Here is a 19,571-nt window from a genome sequence, read left to right as displayed (position 1 = left end):
CCTCGCGCCCAGGGACCTCGCGCCCAGGGACCTCGCCCCCAGGAACCTCGCCTCCAGGAATTCGCCCTAGGGACCTCGCCCTAGAGACCTCGCCCTAGAGACCTCGCCCCCAGGACGTTGCCCTAGGGACCTCGCCCCCCAGTGTAATGATATCAGCAAATAGTGATGATATTTGTCTGTGTTTGATTACTTATGCCTTACAGCATATTTGTCTGTGTTTTTGATTACTTGTGCCTGACCAGTAGAGGTCATGTGAGAGACAAGCAGTCCAGAGGAGTTTTACTTTCAGTTTCATTCTAGATGCATCACAGCATAGTGTGTTCTGTAAAAAGCTGTAGAAAGTCTTGAACAAGACTTTAGATTAAACAACATTCTCTTTCAGAAATGAGTCTTTATTGAACCCAAAAAGAAATCAAAACACCCAGGACCTCGCCCTCCAGGGACCTCGCCCCCAGGAGCTCACCCCCAGGGACCTCGCCCCCTGGACCTCGCCCCCTGGACCTCATCCCCAGGGACCTCACCCCCAGGACCTCGCCCTCCAGGGACCTCACTCACAGGGACCTCGCCCCCAGGAACCTCGCCCCCTGACCTCGTCCCCAGGACCTCGCCCCCAGGGACCTCGCACCCAGGGACCTCGCACCCAGGGACCTCGCCCCCAGGAGCTCACCTCCAGGGACCTCGCCCCCTGGACCTCGCCCCCAGGACCTCATCCCCAGGGACCTCACCCCCAGGACCTCGCGCACAGGACCTCGCCTCCTGGACCTCGCTCTAGGGACCTCGTCCCCAGGACCTCGCCCCCAGGAACTTCGCCCCCAGGACCTCGCCCCCAGGACCTTGTCCCCAGGACCTCATCCCCAGGGACCTCGCCCCCAGGACCTCACGCACAGGACCTCACCCCCAGGACCTCACCCCCCAGGAGTCTTGCAAATAAGGTGGATGAACTGAAGGTGTTGATAAACACATGGGAGTATGATATTGTTGCTATCATGGAGACATGGTTGAGGGAGGGGCAAGACTGGCAGCTCAATATTCCGGGGTACAGAATCTTCAGGCGAGACAGAGGGGGAGGTATAAGAGGAGGGGGTGTCGCAATATTAATTAAGGAGTCAATTACTGCAGTAAGGAGGGATGATATAGTAGCAGGTTCCTCTAATGAGGCCATATGGGTGGAGCTTAAAAACAAAAAGGGGGCAAGCACTTTGCTGGGAGTGTACTATAGGCCTCCAAACAGTCAGGGGGAGATAGAGGAACAGATATGTAGGCAAATCTCAGAGAAATGTGCAAATAATAGGGTAATAATAATGGGGGATTTCAACTTCCCCAATATTAACTGGGATAGTCAGAGTGTGAAAGGCTCAGAGGGTGTAGAATTCGTAAAGTGCATCCAGGAGAGCTTTTTGAGCCAGCATGTAGAAAGTCCTACAAGAGAGGGGGCGGTACTGGACCTAATTCTAGGGAATGTGGCCAGCCAAGTGGAAAAAGTGCTCGTTGGTGAGTACTTTGGTGATAGTGACCATAATATGGTAAGATTTAAGGTGGTCATGGAAAAGGACAGGGATGGGCCGGAAATAAAGGTTCTAAATTGGGGGAAGGCCGATTTTAATAGGATAAGGCAGGATCTGGCCAAAATGGACTGGGATCAGCTACTTGTAGGAAAATCCGCATCGGAGCAATGGGAGGCTTTCTGAAGGGAGATTGAGATCATACAATGGCAACATGTTCCCGTAAAGGTCAAGAGTGGTTCCAAAAACCACAGGAAACCTTGGATGTCAGGGGATATACAAGAATGGATTAGGAAAAAAAGGAGGGCTTTTGGTAGATACAAAAGGCTAAAGACGGAGGAAGCCCTAGAGGAGTACAAAAAGTGCAGGGGGATACTTAAAAAAGAAATTAGGAGATCAAGGAGGGGCCATGAAATAACACTGGCGAGCAAAATAAAGGAAAATCCTAAGATGTTTTATAAGTATATTAAGGGTAAGAGGATAACTAGGGAAAAAATAGGGCCCATTAGGGACAAAAGTGGCAATCTGTGTGTGGAGCCGGAAGATGTAGGAGGGGTTCTAAATGAATTTTTTGCATCTGTTTTCACTATGGAGAAGGACGATGTAGACATAGAAATAGGGCGGGGGGACTGTGATATGCTCGAACATATTAACATCGAGAGGGAGGAGGTATTGGCGGTTTTAGCTGGCCTAAAAATGGATAAATCCCCAGGCCCGGATGAAATGTATCCCAGGCTGCTGTGTGAGGCAAAGGAAGAGATTGCGGGGGCTCTAACACATATATTCAGGACCTCTCTGGCCACAGGGGATGTGCCAGAGGACTGGAGAACTGCTAATGTAGTACCATTATTCAAGAAGGGTAGTAAGGAAAAACCGGGGAACTACAGGCCAGTGAGCCTAACATCAGTGGTAGGAAAATTATTGGAAAAAATTCTGAGGGACAAAATTTGTCTCCACTTGGAGAGGCAAGGATTAATCAGGGATAGTCAACATGGCTTTGTCAAGGGAAGATCATGTCTGACTAATTTGATTGAATTTTTTGAGGGGGTGACTAGGTGTGTGGATGAGGGTAACGCAGTGGATGTGGTATACATGGATTTCAGTAAGGCCTTCGATAAAGTCCCGCACAGGAGACTGGTCAAGAAGGTAAGAGCCCATGGAATCCAGGGTGCCTTGGCACATTGGATACAAAACTGGCTTAGTGGCAGAAGGCAGAGGGTGATGGTCGAAGGTTGTTTTTGTGACTGGAAGCCTGTGGCCAGTGGGGTACCACAGGGATCGGTGCTGGGTCCCTTGCTGTTTGTGGTCTACATTAATGACTTGGATATGAATGTAAAAGGTATGATCAGTAAGTTCGCGGATGATACAAAAATTGGTAGGGTGGTAAATAGCGAGCAGGGTAGCCTCAGTCTGCAGGATGATATAGATGGGTTGGTCAGATGGGCGGAACAGTGGCAAATGGAATTTAACCCGGAAAAGTGCGAGGTGATGCACTTTGGGGGGACTAACAAGGCAAGGGAATACACAATGAATGGAAAGACCCTAGGCAAGACGGAGGGTCAGAGGGATCTGGATGTGCAAGAACACAGATCCCTGAAGGCGGCGGAACAGGTGGATAAGGTGGTAAAAAAGGCATATGGGATACTTGCCTTCATTAGCCGAGGCATTGAATATAAGAGCAAGGAGGTTATGATGGAGCTGTATAAAACACTGGTTAGGCCACAGCTGGAATACTGTGTGCAGTTCTGGTCGCCACACTACAGGAAGGATGTGATCGCGTTAGAGAGGGTGCAGAGGAGGTTCACCAGGATGTTACCAGGGCTGGAGCGCTTCAGCTATGAAGAGAGACTGGGCAGATTGGGTTTGTTTTCCTTGGAGCAGAGGAGGCTGAGGGGGGACATGATTGAGGTGTACAAAATTATGAGGGGCATAGATAGGATGGATGCTGAGGAGCTTTTTCCCTTAGTAGAGGGGTCAATAACTAGGGGGCATAGATTCAAGGTAAAGGGCGGGAGGTTTAGAGGGGATTTGAGAAAGAACTTTTTCACCCAGAGGGTGGTTGGAGTCTGGAACTCACTGCCTGAAAGGGTTGTGGAGGCAGAAACCCTCACAACATTTAAGAAGCATTTGGATGAGCACTTGAAATGCCATAGCATACAAGGCTACGGACCAAATGCTGGAATATGGGATTAGACAGGGCTTGATGGCCGGCGCGGACACGATGGGCCTCTATCCGTGCTGTATTACTCTATGACTCTATGACCTTGCCCCCAGGGACCTCGCCCCCAGGACCTCGCGCACAGGGACCTCGCCCCCCGGACCTCTCGCAAAGGGACCTTGTACCCAGGGGCCTCGCTCACAGGGACCTCGCCCCCAGGACCTCGCCCCCAGGGGCCTCGCTCACAGGGACCTCGCCCCCCGGACCTCGCGCACAGGGACCTCGCCCCCAGGGGCCTCGCTCACAGGGACCTCGCCCCCCGGACCTCGCGCAAAGGGACCTTGTACCCAGGGGCCTCGCTCACAGGGACCTCGCCCCCAGGACCTCATGCACAGGGACCTCGCCCCCAGGGGCCTCGCTCACAGGACCTCGTAAATCCATGTTGACTTTGTCCGATCCAGTCACTGTTTTCCAAGTGCTCTTCTATTACATCTTTTATAATGGACTCTAGCATTTTCCCCACTACCGATGTCAGGCTTAATTAAGTATAATTCCCCGTTTTCTCTCTACAGGAAACTTTTTTTTATCCGGCACGGACGGGACCGATGTGGTGCCGGTTCATCAAAAATTCCGGATAACCGAAAGCTATTGTAAAAGATACGGGGCTGAGAGCTCCGTATAAAGCAACAAACCCTGTTGCTTAGCAACAGGTTCAGAACAATGGCCACAAGTTGTAAGTGTCTCTGTAGCTTAGCAACAGCTGCAGCCACACCCTTGCACAGCAACACATGGAGGAAGACAAGTCATAAAAGTTACTTGAATCTACTCCTGAATTTTGCCGGTTAACCGAGATTTCTGGTTATTTAGGTGCCGGTAAATCGAAAGTTTCCTGTACCACCTTTTTTGAATAGTGGGGTAACATTAGCTACCCTCCAGTCCATGGGAACTGTTCCAGAATCTATAGAAGTTTGGAAGATGACCAGCAATGCATCTACTAATTCTAGGGCCACTTCCTTAAGTACCCTAGGATGTAGATTATCAGGCCACGGGGATTTATCGCCCTTCAATCCCGCCAATTTCCCTAACACCATTTCCCTACAAATACTGATTTCATTCAGTTCCTCCCTCTCATTAGGCCCTATGGCCTAGAAATTCGGTGGCGCGCCGGGGCGCTGGAAGTACCACCCCAGAAGTAGTCACGAGCGCCCGCCGGAAATTCAGTTTGAGCGCCCCAAACAGAAGCGCGGTGCTACTTGAGGCGCCCCGCATCCGTCTTGGGGCGCTGCAACTGAAGTTTGCAGCGCAACGTGCCGCAGTGCCACATTCTGCGGCACAGCGCGCTGCGGTACTGCAGGCCTTCCTCCCCTTCTTAAAGGGGAGGGGCCTGCTGCAGCGCGATCTAAGATCGCGAGTGCCGGCAAAAGAGCCCGGCACTTCTCCTCGGTGCTGGGCTCTTGGGAGACAGCCGGCACAACGCGGGGGGGTGGTGCTCAGGAGGCTGGGGACGGCTGCGTGAAGAGGTGCTGGCAGGCGGCCATCAAAAAAAATGGCCGCCCCGGACCTCAGCGCCTCTACCGCAGCAGGGTGCGCTACCAAATTTGGCGATCGGGGCGGTAGTGGGGTGCTGCGCACACCGATGATGTCATCTGTGGCGGCGCAGCGCAAACGGCTAGCGCCGCCATTAGCGCCCCGCTAAATTTCGCGGGAGGCATGGCCAGTGGCGCTGAACCCACTAAGTGCCCTCTTTGGGTGCTAACTGGTGGTGCAGCCCACCGAATTTCTAGGCCTATGTTCCCCGACATCTCTGGGAAGTTATTTGTGTCCTCCTTTGTGAAGACAGAACCAAAGTGTGTATTTAATTGGTCTGCCATTTCTTTGTTCCCCATTATAAATTCCCCTGATTCTGACTGCAAGGGACCTACGCTTGACTTCACCAATCTTTTTCTCTTCACATATCTATAGAAGCTTTTACAGTCAGTTTTTATGTTCCCTGAAAGCTTACTCTCATACTCTATTTTCCCCCTCTTAATTAATCCCTTTGTCCTCCTTTGCGGAATCCTGATCTGCTCCCAATCCTCAGGTTTACTGCTTTTTCTGGCCAATTTATATGTCCTCTCCTTGGATCTTATGCTATCCCTAATTTCCCTTGTTAGCCACGGCTGAGTCACCTTTTTTGTTTTATTTTTATGCCAAACAGGGATGAACAAATTCTGTAGTTCATCCATGCGATATTTAAATGTTTGCCATTGCCTATCCACCGTCAACCCTATGAGTAACATTCCCCAATCAATCCTACCCAACTCATGCCTCATACCATTGTAATTTTCTTTATGTAAATTCAGGACCCTAGTCTCTGAGTCAACTCCTTCACTTTCCATCTTAATGAAGAATTCTATCATATTATGATCGCTCCGCACCAAGGGGCCTCGCACAACAAGATTGGTAATTAATCCTTTCTCATTACATAATACCCAGTCTAAGATGGCCGGATCTCTAGTTGGTTCCTCAACATATTGGTCCAGGAAACCATCTCGTATACACTCCAGGAATTCCTCCTCCACAGTATTGTTACTAATTTGGTTAGTCCAATCTATATGTAGATCACTAATTTGGTTAGCCCAATCTATATGTAGATCACTAATTTGGTTAGCCCAATCTATATGTAGATCACTAATTTGGTTAGCCCAATCTATATGTAGATAAAATAAACTAATCCAACTCAGGATAAAACCCTTGGTCCAGATGGATTGCATCCACACATTTTAAAAGAATCTAGGGAGGAGATAGCAGTGGCATTACTACACATATTTAATAATTTGTTAGAAAAAGGTGTAGTGCCAGAAGACTGGTGAATAGCTAACGTAATACCGATATTTAAGAAGGGATATAGAACATGTTCAGGGAATTATAGACCAGTCAGCTTAACATCGGTGGTAGGAAAAATAATTGAATCCCTACTAAAGGAAGAAATAGAAGAAATCTAGAAACCAAAAACATAGTAATGAATAGTCAACATGGATTTCAAAAGGGAAAGTCTTGCTTTCCCAACCGTATAGAATTTTTTGAAGAGGTAAGAGAGAGATTAGACAAGGGTAATGCAGTAGATATAATTTATCTAGATTTTCAAAAAGCCTTCAATAAGATACCCCATAATAGACTAATGAATAAGGTCAGAGAATGCGGAGTCAGGAGACAAGTAGCAGAATGGATTGCTGGCTGGCTTCAAGACAGAAAGCAGAGAGTGGGAGTAAGGGGTAGCTATTCTGAGTGGCAGAAGGTGGGTAGTGGTGTTCCACAAGGATCAGTACTGGGACCACTGCTGTTCACAATTTATATTAATTTAGACTTTGGAATCAAAAACACAGTTTCTAAATTTGTGGATGACACCAAATTGGGGGGGATAGTCAATACTGAGGAGGACTGCAACAAGTTACAGGAGGACATTAATAAACTTGCAGAATGGGCAAATGAAGATCAACACATATAATTGTGAGGTATTACATTTTGGTAGGAAGAATAGGGAGGTCACTTATTACTTGGAGGGTGCGAGTCTGGGTGGGGTAGAGGAACAAAGGGATCTCGGAGTACAAATACACAAATCACTAAAAGTTGTGACACAGGTTAGCAAGGCCATAAAAAATGCAAACCAAGCACTAGGGTTTATTTCTAGAGGGATAGAATTGAAAAGTAGGGAAGTTATGCTAAACCTGTATCGAACCTTGGTTAGACCACACTTGGAGTACTGCGTACAGTTCTGGTCACCATATTATAAAAAGGATATAGAGACACTGGAGAGGGTGCAGAGAAGATTTAAAAGGATGATACCAGAAATGTGAGGGTCTACATATCAGGAAAGGATGAACAGGCTGGATCTCTTTTCTCTTGAAAAAAGAGGTCTTTAAAATTATGAAAGGTTTTGATAGAGTGGATACAGAGAGAGTGTTTCCACTTGTGGGGAAGAGCATAACTAGAGGCCATCAATATAAGATAGTCACCAAGAAATCCAATAGTGAATTCAGAAGAAACTTCTTTACCCAGAGAGTGGTGAGAATGCGGAACTCGCTACCACAGGGAGTGGTTGAAGCGAATAGTATAGATGCATTTAAGGGGAGGCTGGACAAGCACACGAGGGAGAAGGGAATAGAGGGTTACGCTGATAGAGTTAGATGGGGAAAGACGGGAGGAGGCTCGAGTGGAGCATAAACACCGGCATGGACTGGTTGGGCCGAATGGCCTGTTTCTTTGCCATGTAATCCTATGTATATTTATAAGTTTGTGTCTATTTGCAACACCAAAGTTCTGATTGGTCCCCTTGGATGACAAGACCTGATTGCTGATTGGTTCCTTTGGATGTCAAGCACACCAAGCAGTTCCTCTGGAATGTGTAATTAGATCCTCCCTGCCTCAGTAATCAGTTACTTTGCAAAGAGGAATTCAAGCCATTGTGACTGCCGACTCCAGACAGAACAGAGCTCACTTGGAAGAGACAGGGCTCACCCTCGTGGGCTAAGACCTTCCCCCACCCTCCAAACAAGTTTCTGACCTTCCCCCACCCCTCCCCCGGCCATAGATGGGTCATTGTGTGTGGGTCACGGATTGTCAACAGGTTTATGGTGTATGAAGTGAATAGTGACAGTGTCATCATTTCCGGATATCGTCCAGTCCAATTATGTCACTTGCCACACACGCACCGAGAAATCAACCAGGTCTAGGGGGAGGAGAGAGGGAACATGGGCGGGTGTAAAGGGGGTGGGGTTGGAAGAACGTGATCCTTCTTACCATCTGGATCACATTGTTCCACCATCCCCACTGTGCTCTTTACCCACCCATCCCCCCAAGTTCCTGACCTCCTCTCTCACCCCGCCCCCCTCTCCACCCTCCTCTCTCTCTCCCCTCCTCTCTCTCTCCACCCTCCTCTCTCTCTCCACCCTCCTCTCTCTCTCCCCTCCTCTCTCTCTCCACCCTCCTCTCTCTCTCCACCCTCCTCTCTCTCCCCTCCTCTCTCTCTCCACCCTCCTCTCTCTCCACCCTCCTCTCTCTCTCCACCCTCCTCTCTCTCTCTCTCCACCCTCCTCTCTCTCTCCAGCCTCCTCTCTCAATTTTCAATTCAATTCAATTCAAATCGCTTTATTGGCATGATAAGGTACATCTTATGTTGCCAAAGCATCAAAATACATTTATGGTTGAACACATAAACGCAGTTCTATTCATACAGTGTATAAACAGGTATATCCCTGAGTGTATAAATATACATTCGCATTATTTATATATACTCTTTTCTTAGGTTTACTGGTTGTCCCTCTGTTCATGGCAAGCTGTAACATAGTGTGCCGCCAGTGCTACACAGCTTCTCTCCTCCCCCAGTAGGTATGGGAGTTTTTGGTCGTCATTCAGATTTCTGAATTCAGGGCATATTTGTGAGAATTTTTGGTAGAAATTCTCCCTGATGCCCTGATATTTTCCACAGGCTGTGAGGAAGTGCATCTCTGTCTCCACTACTCCCTGACTGCAGTGAGAGCATATCCTGTCCTCTCTTGGCAGCCTGGTCGGCCTGTGTCTGCCTTTTTCGATCGCTAGGCTATGTTCGCTAAGTCTGTACCTTGTCAAGGTTTTTCTCAGTTTGTTATCCTTTACCATGGTCAGGTACTCAGCCATGTTGTATTGTCTGTTTAGGGCCAAGTAGCAATTGAGTTTGCTTTGGGTTTTTGTTGTTTCTGCCCAATATGACAGGTATTTTTCCTTTTGTTTAGTGACAATTGTGTTGGGTCGAATTCTCTCTGCTACGATGTCACTGTCCTGGGGCTGGTTATTGTTAGTAGTGTTAGTGGTTGCTTCACTGAGTCCCAGGACTAGTTGACCACCCTCCTCTCTCTCTCCTCCCTCCTCTCTCTCTCTCCACCCTCCTCTCTCTCTCCACCCTCTCCTCTCTCTCTCCACCCTCCTCTCTCTCTCCACCCTCCTCTCTCTCTCTCCCCCTCCTCTCTCTCTCCACCCTCTCCTCTCTCTCCACCCTCCTCTCTCTCTCCACCCTCTCCTCTCTCTCTCCACCCTCCTCTCTCTCTCTCCACCCTCTCCTCTCTCTCCACCCTCCTCTCTCTCTCCTCTCCTCTCTCTCTCCACCCTCCTCTCTCTCTCCACCCTCTCCTCTCTCTCTCCACCCTCCTCTCTCTCTCTCCCCTCCTCTCTCTCTCCAAGAGAGCTTGGACCTGTGGGAGAGCAGCAGCGCGACCGGCGGCACTTAAAACCGGTGGATTCAGCAGAGGCGAGGTCAGAGAGCTTGGACCTGTGGGAGAGCAGCAGCGCGACCGGCGGCACTTAAAACCGACGGATTCAGCGAGGCGTACCAAATCAACAGCAGAGGAGAGAGGTAAAAAGTAATCAGAGTGTGACGTCACCAGGGAGCAGGTAAGTGATTGGTTGGTGAGTATTTCTCTTTTTTAAACTTTAACTCTGTAGTTTATAGTTACTAGGGTCTTTTCTGGTGTAGCAGGGACTGTTGGTAGACTATACAAGCGCCTTAGAGATATTTTTAATTGGTGACAGTAAATTAATTTAAATTAATTAAAGGGAAGGTCATGCTAGGTGAGCCCAGCCCCGTGATATGCTCCTCTTGCTCTATGTGGGAATTCAGGGACCCCGGTGCCCCTGATGACCATGTGTGCCAGAGATGCATCCATCTGCAGCTACTAGCAAACCGCATTGAGGCGCTGGAGCTGCGGGTGGATGGGTTGTTGAGCATTCACGATGCTGAGAGGGTCGTGGATAGCACGTTTAGTGAGTTGGTCACACCGCAGGGAAGGGCTGCACAGGAAGAAAGGAAATGGGTGACCACCAGGCGGAGCAATAGAAGCAGGCAGGTAGTGCAGGAGACCCCTGTGACCATTCCCCTCTCAAACAAGTATACCGATTTGGATACTGTTGAGGGGGATGACTCACCAGGGGAAGGCAGCAGCAGCCAACTTCCTGGCACTGGGGGTGCTCCTGCTGCCCAGGAAGGGGGGAAAAAGAGTGGGAGAGCAATAGTGGTAGGGGATTCTATAGTAAGGGGAACAGATAGGCGTTTCTGTGGCCGTAGACGTGAATCCAGGATGGTTTGTTGCCTCCCTGGTGCCAGGGTCAAGGATATCACTGAGCGGCTGCAGGGCATTCTGGAGGGGGAGGGTGAACAGCCAGAGGTCGTGGTCCACATTGGTACCAACGACATAGGTAAAAAGAGGGATGAGGTCCTGCAGCAAGAATTTAGGGAGCTAGGTGAAGGATTAAAGAGCAGGACCTCAAAGGTTGTAATCTCTGGATTACTCCCGGTGCCACGTGCTAGTGGGTATAGGAATAGGAAGATAGAACAGATGAATGCGTGGCTAAAGGGATGGTGCAGGGGGGAGGGCTTTAGTTTCCTGGATCACTGGGTCTGCTTCTGGGAAAGGTGGGACTTGTACAAGTCGGACGGTTTACACCTGAACCAGAGGGGAACCAATATCCTTGCGGGGAGGTTTGCTAGCACTGCTGGGGGTGGTTTAAACTAACTTGGTAGGGGGATGGGGTACAGAGTGGAGCTATAGTAGGGGGTGATTTACAGCCAAATACAGAGGAAAAAACAAGTCGGCTGGGAAGGCAGAGCAAATATGTGAAGGCAAAAGGGAATATGGCAGGGCTGGAAGGCATTTATTTTAATGCAAGGAGTCTTGCAAATAAGGTGGATGAACTGAAGTTGTTGTTGAACACATGGGAGTACGATATTGTTGCTATCACGGAGACATGGTTGAGGGAGGGTCAGGACTGGCAGCTCAATATTCCGGGGTATAGAATCTTCAGGCGAGACAGAGGGGGGTGTAAAAGGGGAGGGGGTGTTGCAATATTAATTAAGGAGTCAATTACTGCTGTAAGGAGGGATGATATATTAGCGGGTTCCTCTAATGAGGCCATATGGGTAGAACTTAAAAACAAAAAGGGGGCAAGCACTTTGCTGGGAGTGTACTATAGGCCCCCAAACAGTCAGGGGGAGATAGAGGAACAGATATGTAGGCAAATCTCAGAGAAGTGTGAAAATAATAGGGTAGTAATAGTGGAGGATTTCAACTTCCCCAATATAAATTGGGATAGTCAGAGTGTGAAAGGCTTAGAGGGTGCAGAATTCTTAAAGTGCATCCAGGAGAGCTTTTTGAGCCAACATGTAGAAAGTCCTACAAGAGAGGGGGCGGTACTGGACCTAATTCTGGGGAATGTAGCCAGGCAAGTGGTGGAAGTATCAGTAGGAGAGCATTTTGGCGACAGTGACCATAATTCAGTGAGATTTAAGGTGGTCATGGAAAAAGACAAAGACGGCCCGGAAATAAGGGTTCTAAATTGGGGGAAGGCCGATTTTAATATGATAAGGCAGGATCTGGCCAAAGAGGACTGGGAGCAGCTACTTATAGGAAAATCCACATCAAAACAGTGGGAGACTTTCAGAAGGGAAATAGAGAGAGTACAACGCCAACATGTTCCTGTAAAGGTCAAGGGTGGGACCAACAAGCAAAGGGAACCTTGGATGACAAGGGATATACAAAAATGCATTAGAAATAAAAGGGGGGCTTTTGGCAGTTACAAAAGACTAAAGACGGAAGAAGCCCTAGAGGAGTATAAAAAGTGCAGGGGCATACTTAAAAAAGAAATTAGGAGGGCGAGGAGGGGCCATGAAATAACACTGGCGAGCAAAATAAAGGAAAATCCTAAGATGTTTTATAAGTATATTAAGGGCAAGAGGATAACCAGGGAAAGGGTAGGGCCCATTAGGGACCAAAGTGGCAATCTGTGTGTAGAGCCAGATGATGTAGGCAGGGTTTTAAATGAATTTTTTGCATCTGTGTTCACTATGGAGAAAGACGATGCAGACATAGAAATCAGGCAAGGGGACTGTGACATACTTGAACATATTAGCATCGAGAGGGAGGAGGTGCTAGCGGTTTTAGCAGGCCAAAAAGTGGATAAATCCCCAGGCCCGGACGAGATGTATCCCAGGCTGCTGTGGGAGGCAAAGGAGGAGATTGCAGGGGCTCTGACACAAATTTTCAGAACCTCTCTGGCCACAGGGGATGTACCAGAGGACTGGAGAACAGCTAATGTAGTACCATTATACAAGAAGGGTAGCAGGGATTGTTAAGTATGTGTATTGTATTGAACAATTAACACAAAGACTTAAACGTATAACTCAAACAGGTCTTTACTGGTTGGAGGTAGGGACTGCACGTAGGTTTTTACTTCATGCCCACAGGCGGGAACTGAGGGGAGATCAGTACCCACAGTACTATTTATACCCCTATGGCCAGGAGTGGTACTGCGTATCACTACGCCCTACAAGTAGTGCAGTCCTGTCCATAGGTTCAAAGTAGCACACATATTACATACACAACATTCCTCCCTTCTTAGCTTTACAGTCATCTCCCCATTTAACATAACGTAATAACATATATACATATATAACTTCAGGTTTACATAACAGAATAACATAGATACATAGATAACTTCATGTCAAAACAGATCACAGATTCAGTCTCTGCGGAAAACAGTTCACAGATTCAATCTCTGTTGTAGTCGGTTCACGTTGCTGGAGTGACTCATTCAATAGTCCTTCCATGGATTTAACAGTTTGAACTTCCGAACTGAATTGGCTCCGTTCGGAGGGACCACGTGTGTGATCTGGTAGAGGTAATAATGGTTCAGATGGGTCATCTTCTGTTTCGACTTTTCCTTTTCTGCTTCTTGGAGACTCTCTGGGCTCCACTGTCAGCTGCCAGCTGCATGCGCAGTTCCTCCTTCTCTTCCTCCTTTTTCCATAGTAGAGCCACCTTCTCCCGATGTTCCGTAGACTTTCGGTGCTCCTCCATGATTTCTGTATGGTGGGAGTCGAAGTTACAAGTTGGGCAGGACAGGACATAGTAATATTCGGTGTCGTCCTGATCTAGGCCAGCGAGAGGGTCTTCTATTTCCTCCATACCCAGCTGGGCGTTAGCCAGCTTTTGTTCCAAGTCCAGACATCTTTCCTGAAGAGACTTCTTCATGCGTACCTCTTCATCCAGCTTTTTCTGGGCTTTCAGCAAGTCGTTTACTAATGACCTCATTTGAGATTTTACTACTTCAACTTCTTTTGGAGATTGATTGATCGGACTATTCAATCCCTCTACCGGAGCAGCTGTTTCAGCGGTCTGTTGTTCTACGTTGACGTGAGTCAGCGTACTTTTGGCATCCAAGGGCTGCTCTGTTGCAGTCATCTCAGTCTGTGTTGCCACCTCAGCTCTTCCAATAACCTTTGAGAGCTCCGAACCCCTTTTGTTTGAATATTGAAGTTCGTGTTCAAGTTTTTCCCATTTCAGAGTCCTGTCCTTCAGCATATGCAGGAGTTGGCTGACCGTTAACTCCTCTGACATCAGACGTTTTGTGTGCTCCTGCTCCATTTGCTCCAGCAGCTGCTTCTGTTGTCTTTCCAGATGTTCCCACTCTATATCAAAGAACTCTTTCGTCGCATTCATCTCTTGCTCAAAACGGCGAATCATTTGTTCTAATTGCTGTTGCAGTTTGAAATGGAGTTGAGTTCGAGCCCGGTGTCCCTCAGAAATGTGCATGTCAGTAGACTGGACAGACTCAGAATTCTCTATCTCAGTGGAATTCCGTGCTGAAACTTTGTCTTTTGCACACGGGTTGGTCTTACCATCATCAGTTCCAGAGTCTGGGTTGATTATGTTCACCGAGTTCTCACTCGTTATTGTTTGTAGGAAATGCCAGTCGATATTCATTTTCCTAATCCACTCCCGTCCTAGTAGTGGAGGACCTCCTTCAGATAGCACATATAAGTCCATTATTTGACTTTCTTCGCCCTTGTGGACCACTGTGACCTCAATTTTCCCGATGGGGTACACTCTTTGCCCCGTGTATGTTTTCAATATGAGCTCCGTATCCTGTAGGGGAATATGTTGGAATAACCTTCCATAATCTTTCTTATTTATGACCGTCAATGCCGATCCAGTGTCCAATTCCAGTTTTACTTGGACTCCTTCTATCTGAAGAGTGACCCAAATTGTCTGGAGGTCTGCATCCTTACCAACGTTGAGTACCCTTAAGCTAGCCAGTTCAATACTGCTTAAGCCAGCCAGTTCATTACTGCTAGCGTCTGAATCGGACTCCTGTTCGGCCACCTTGTGTACTTTTGCGTATTTTCCTTGCGGTGACTTCTTGTTGCTGGTCTTCTTCCCTGACCTGCATACTCTAGCTATGTGTCCAAGCCTACCACAAGTTCTACATTCTTGGTTTTTAAACCAACACTGGTTCTGATCATGCGTTGTCTTTCCACAATGATAACATTTGCCAGAACTCACACCCAATTTGTGTGCACTGAGCTCCGGTGACCGTAGCTGCATTACTGCCGTGCCTCTCGCTGCGGCTTCGTGTGCTGCTGCCATAGTGACCGCCTTCTCAAGCGTCAGCTCATTCTCCTCGAGCAGTCGCTTTTGTGTATCCTGTTTAAATAAACCACACACAAATTTGTCTCGTAGTGCATCTGTCAGTCCCGTTCCAAACTGGCAATATTTCGCTAATTTACGCAATTCCAGCAAATATTCAGCATTGCTTTCATGCTGTAGCTGCCTTCTGTCGTAAAATTTAAATCGTTCCGCTAGCATCAGCGGCGTGGGGTTTAGATGATCTTTCAGGACAGTAACAATCTCATCGAACGTCTTATCCGCCGGTTCATCTGGTGATAACAGGTGTTTCAATTGCCCGTATGTCTTCGCACCCATTAAATTTAATAATGTTAGAGCTTTATCTTGGTCACGAATTTTATTGGCCTTACAATAATTTTTTACTCTTTCAACATATATGGCCCAATCTTCGAGGTCACTATCAAAGGTGCTAATATTCCCGTGTTTAGGCATTGTAGATTTGCAATTTCTCAGATTTTATTTTCTTTACTTGTTATCAAAGATGGCGGCTTCCCGCTCTTGCCGTCGTCCTCCGCCCACAAAATGGCGGTTTTCCCGCGCTTGGCGGTCTTCACCCGTCCCCTGACGCCGTCTCCCTTCAGCCCCCGAGTGCGGCCCTTATCTTCGCCGCGATCGCCCGAGTGCGGCCCTTATCAGCGGATGCGATCGCTGGATCGCGAAGTGGCTCCCAACCGAAGCGGCTCTCGGCCTTATCTTCTGTGCGATCGATAGCCCGCGCTGTGCACCGCGGCTCTCGCACCTTGAGATTCTGCAGCCGCTGCGCCTTTCAGTCCGAGTGCGGCCCTTATCTTTGGTCCCGATCGCTGGCCCGCGCTGCGCCTCGCACTTGAAGGCGGCCCGGCCTTATCTCCGATCGCGATCGATGTCCCTTATCTGCTCCGACTTCCCCAGCCCTGTCTTTGCAGCCAACGCTGCACGGCTTACCCCACCACCTAGGTTGAACAAGGAAACTGCAGAAAGACTTCTGTCAGTCGCTGGAAGCTGTCAGGATGGCTGCTGCACTCCAGTGCTCAGTCGCTGATGGAGGCTTCAGAGTCCTAAGCCTGTCGCTTCTAGTGGGGTGGTGAGGTTTGAAACCTCTCTTCAACTGCCGCAGGGTAAGAACCTGACTCGTCGCCAGTGTTAAGTATGTGTATTGTATTGAACAATTAACACAAAGACTTAAACGTATAACTCAAACAGGTCTTTACTGGTTGGAGGTAGGGACTACACGTAGGTTTTTACTTCATGCCCACAGGCGGGAACTGAGGGGAGATCAGTACCCACAGTACTATTTATACCCCTATGGCCAGGAGTGCTACTGCGTATCACTACGCCCTACAAGTAGTGCAGTCCTGTCCAAAGGTTCAAAGTAGCACACATATTACATACACAACAGGGATAAACCAGGGAATTACAGGCCAGTGAGCCTAACATCTGTGGTAGGGAAATTATTGGAAAAAATTCTGATGGACAAAATTAGTCTCCACTTGGAGAGGCAAGGATTAATCGGGGATAGTCAGCATGGCTTTGTCAAGGGTAAATCATGTCTGACAAATCTGATTGAATTTTTCAAGGGGGTGACTAGGGGGGTGGATGAGGGAAATGCTGTGGATGTGGTTTACATGGACTTCAGTAAAGCTTTTGACAAAGTCCCGCATAGGAGACTGGTCAAGAAGGTAAGAGCCCATGGGATCCAGGGTGCCTTGGCGCGTTGGATCCTAAACTGGCTGAGTGGCAGGAGGCAGAGGGTGATGGTCGAAGGTTGCTTTTGTGACTGGAAGCCTGTGTCCAGTGGGGTACCTCAGGGATCGGTGCTGGGTCCCTTGTTGTTTGTGATCTACATAAATGATTTGGATGAGAATGTAAAAGGTATGATCAGTAAGTTCGCAGATGACACGAAAATTGGTGGGGTGGTAAATTGCGAGGAGGAAAGCCTCAGGCTACAGGACGATATAAACGGGTTGGTCAGATGGGCGGAAAAGTGGCAAATGGAATTTAACCCTGAAAAGTGCGAGGTGATGCATTTTGGACGGACAAATAAGGCAAGGGAATACACAATGAGTGGTAGGACCCTAGGAAGTACAGAGGGTCAGAGGGACCTTGGTGTACATGTACATAGATCCCTGAAGGCAGCGGAACAGGTAGATAAGGTGGTTAAAAAGGCATATGGGATACTTGCCTTCATTAGCCGAGGCATAGAATATAAGAGCAGGGAGGTTATGATGGAGCTGTACAAAACGCTGGTGAGGCCACAGCTGGAGTACTGTGTGCAGTTCTGGTCGCCTCACTACAGGAAGGATGTGATTGCTTTGGAGAGGGTGCAGAGAAGATTCACCAGGATGTTACCTGGGATGGAGCGCCTCAGCTATGAAGAAAGACTAAACAGGCTGGGGTTGTTTTCCTTGGAGCAAAGAAGGCTGAGGGGGGACCTGATTGAGGTGTACAAAATGATGAGGGGCATAGATAGGGTAGACAAAGAGGAACTTTTCCCCTTAGTAGGGGGGTCAATAACAAGGGGGCATAGATTCAGGGTAAGGGGCAGGAGATTTAGAGGGGATTTGAGGAGGAACTTTTTCACCCAGAGGGTGGTTGGAATGTGGAACTCAATGCCTAAAAGGGTGGTAGAGGCAGGAACCCTCACAACATTCAAGAAGCATTTGGATGAGCACTTGAAATGCCATTGCATACAAGGCTATGGACCAAATGCTGGAAAATGGGATTAGACTGGACAGGGAGGGATGGGCGGCGCAGACACGATGGGCCGAAGGGCCTCTTTCTGTGCTGTAAAACTCTATGACTCTATGACCCTCCTCTCTCTCTCCCCCGCCTCTCTTTCTCTCCGCCATCCTCTCTCTCTCTCCACCCTCCTTTCTCTCTCCACCCTCTTCTCTCTCTCCACCCTCTCTCTCCCCGCCTCTCTCTCTCTCCGCCCTCCTCTCTCTCTCCCCTCCTCTCTCTCTCCGCCCTCCTCTCTCTCTCTCTCCCCTCCTCTCTCTCTCCACCCTCCTCTCTCTCTCTCCCCTCCTCTCTCTCTCCACCCTCCTCTCTCTCTCTCTCCCCCTCCTCTCTCTTTCTCCCCCTCCTCTCTCTCTCCGCCCTCCTCTCTCTCTCCCCCGCCTCTCTCTCTCTCTGCCCTACTCTCTCTCTCCCCTCCTCTCTCTCTCTCTCCACCCTCCTAGAACATAAGAACATAAGAAATAGGAGCAGGAGTAGGCCAATCGGCCCCTCGAGTCTGCTCCGCCATTCAATAAGATCATGGCTGATCTGATCCTAACCGCCAATCCACTATCACAGAACCATCTCCTGAATCTAACAGAATTAAACACACAAAATAGGAGCAGGATCAGGCTACACGGCCCCTGGGCCCGCTCCGCTACCCACAGGGCCATGACCGATCCGGACCTAGACTCATGTCCAAATTCCTGCCCGCTCCCCATAACCCTTAATTCCCTTTACTTCTAGGAAACTGTCTATTTCTGTTTTAAATTTATGTAATGATGTAGCTTCTACAGCTTTTTGAGGCAGCATATTCCATGGACCTACCACCCTCTGAGTGAAGTAGTTCCTCCTAATCTCAGTTTTGAAAGAGCAGCCCCTTATTCTAAGACTATGCCCCCTAGTTCTAGTTTCACCCATCATCGGGAACATCTTCCCCGCATCCACCCGATCCAACCCCTTCACAATCTTATATGTTTCTGTTGTGTATGTACCTTTAAGAGAATAACTGGTCTCAGACTGCAGTACCGGCAGTGACCACCCCTGTATAAAAGGCGCTAGAGAGCCTCTGTTGTTTAGATTCGTTATGGACTTCCACCAGTAAACATCTCTCTGTTTTCACTCCTGCTAGTCCGTGTCTAAATCATTCACGGACTTAACAGTTTCAATAAGATCGCCTCTCATTCTTCTGAACTCCAATGAGTAGAGTCCCAATCTACTCAACCTCTCCTCATATGTCCATCCCCTCATCCCCGGGATTAACCGAGTGAACCTTCTTTGTACTGACTCGAGAGCAAGTATGTCCTTTCTCAAGTATGGACACCAAAACTGCACGCAGTATTCCAGGTGCGGTCTCACCAATACCTTGTACAACTGAAGCAATACCTCCCTATTTTTATATTCTATCCCCCTAGCAATGAAAGCCAACATTCCATTGGCCTTCTTAATCACTTGCTGCACCTGCATACTAACCTTTTGAGTTTTGAGTTTCGTGCACCAGGACCCCCAGATCTCTTTGTACTTCAATACTTTCCAGTTTCTTGCCATTAAGATAATAACTTGCTCTACGATTTTTCCTGCCAAAGTGCATAACCTCACACTTTCCAGTATTGTATTCCATCTGCCAAATCTCTGCTCACTTACTTAGCCTGTCGATGTCCCCTTGCAGGTTTTTTATGTCCTCCTCACTCACTACTTTCCCTCCCATCTTAGTATCATCTGCAAACTTTGATATGTTACACT

The sequence above is a fragment of the Somniosus microcephalus genome, chromosome 15 (genome assembly GCF_052327205.1).
Source record: "Somniosus microcephalus isolate GS21.2 chromosome 15, FLI_Smic_1.0, whole genome shotgun sequence".
NCBI lineage: Eukaryota > Metazoa > Chordata > Chondrichthyes > Squaliformes > Somniosidae > Somniosus > Somniosus microcephalus.
This window is presented reverse-complemented; position numbering follows the sequence as displayed.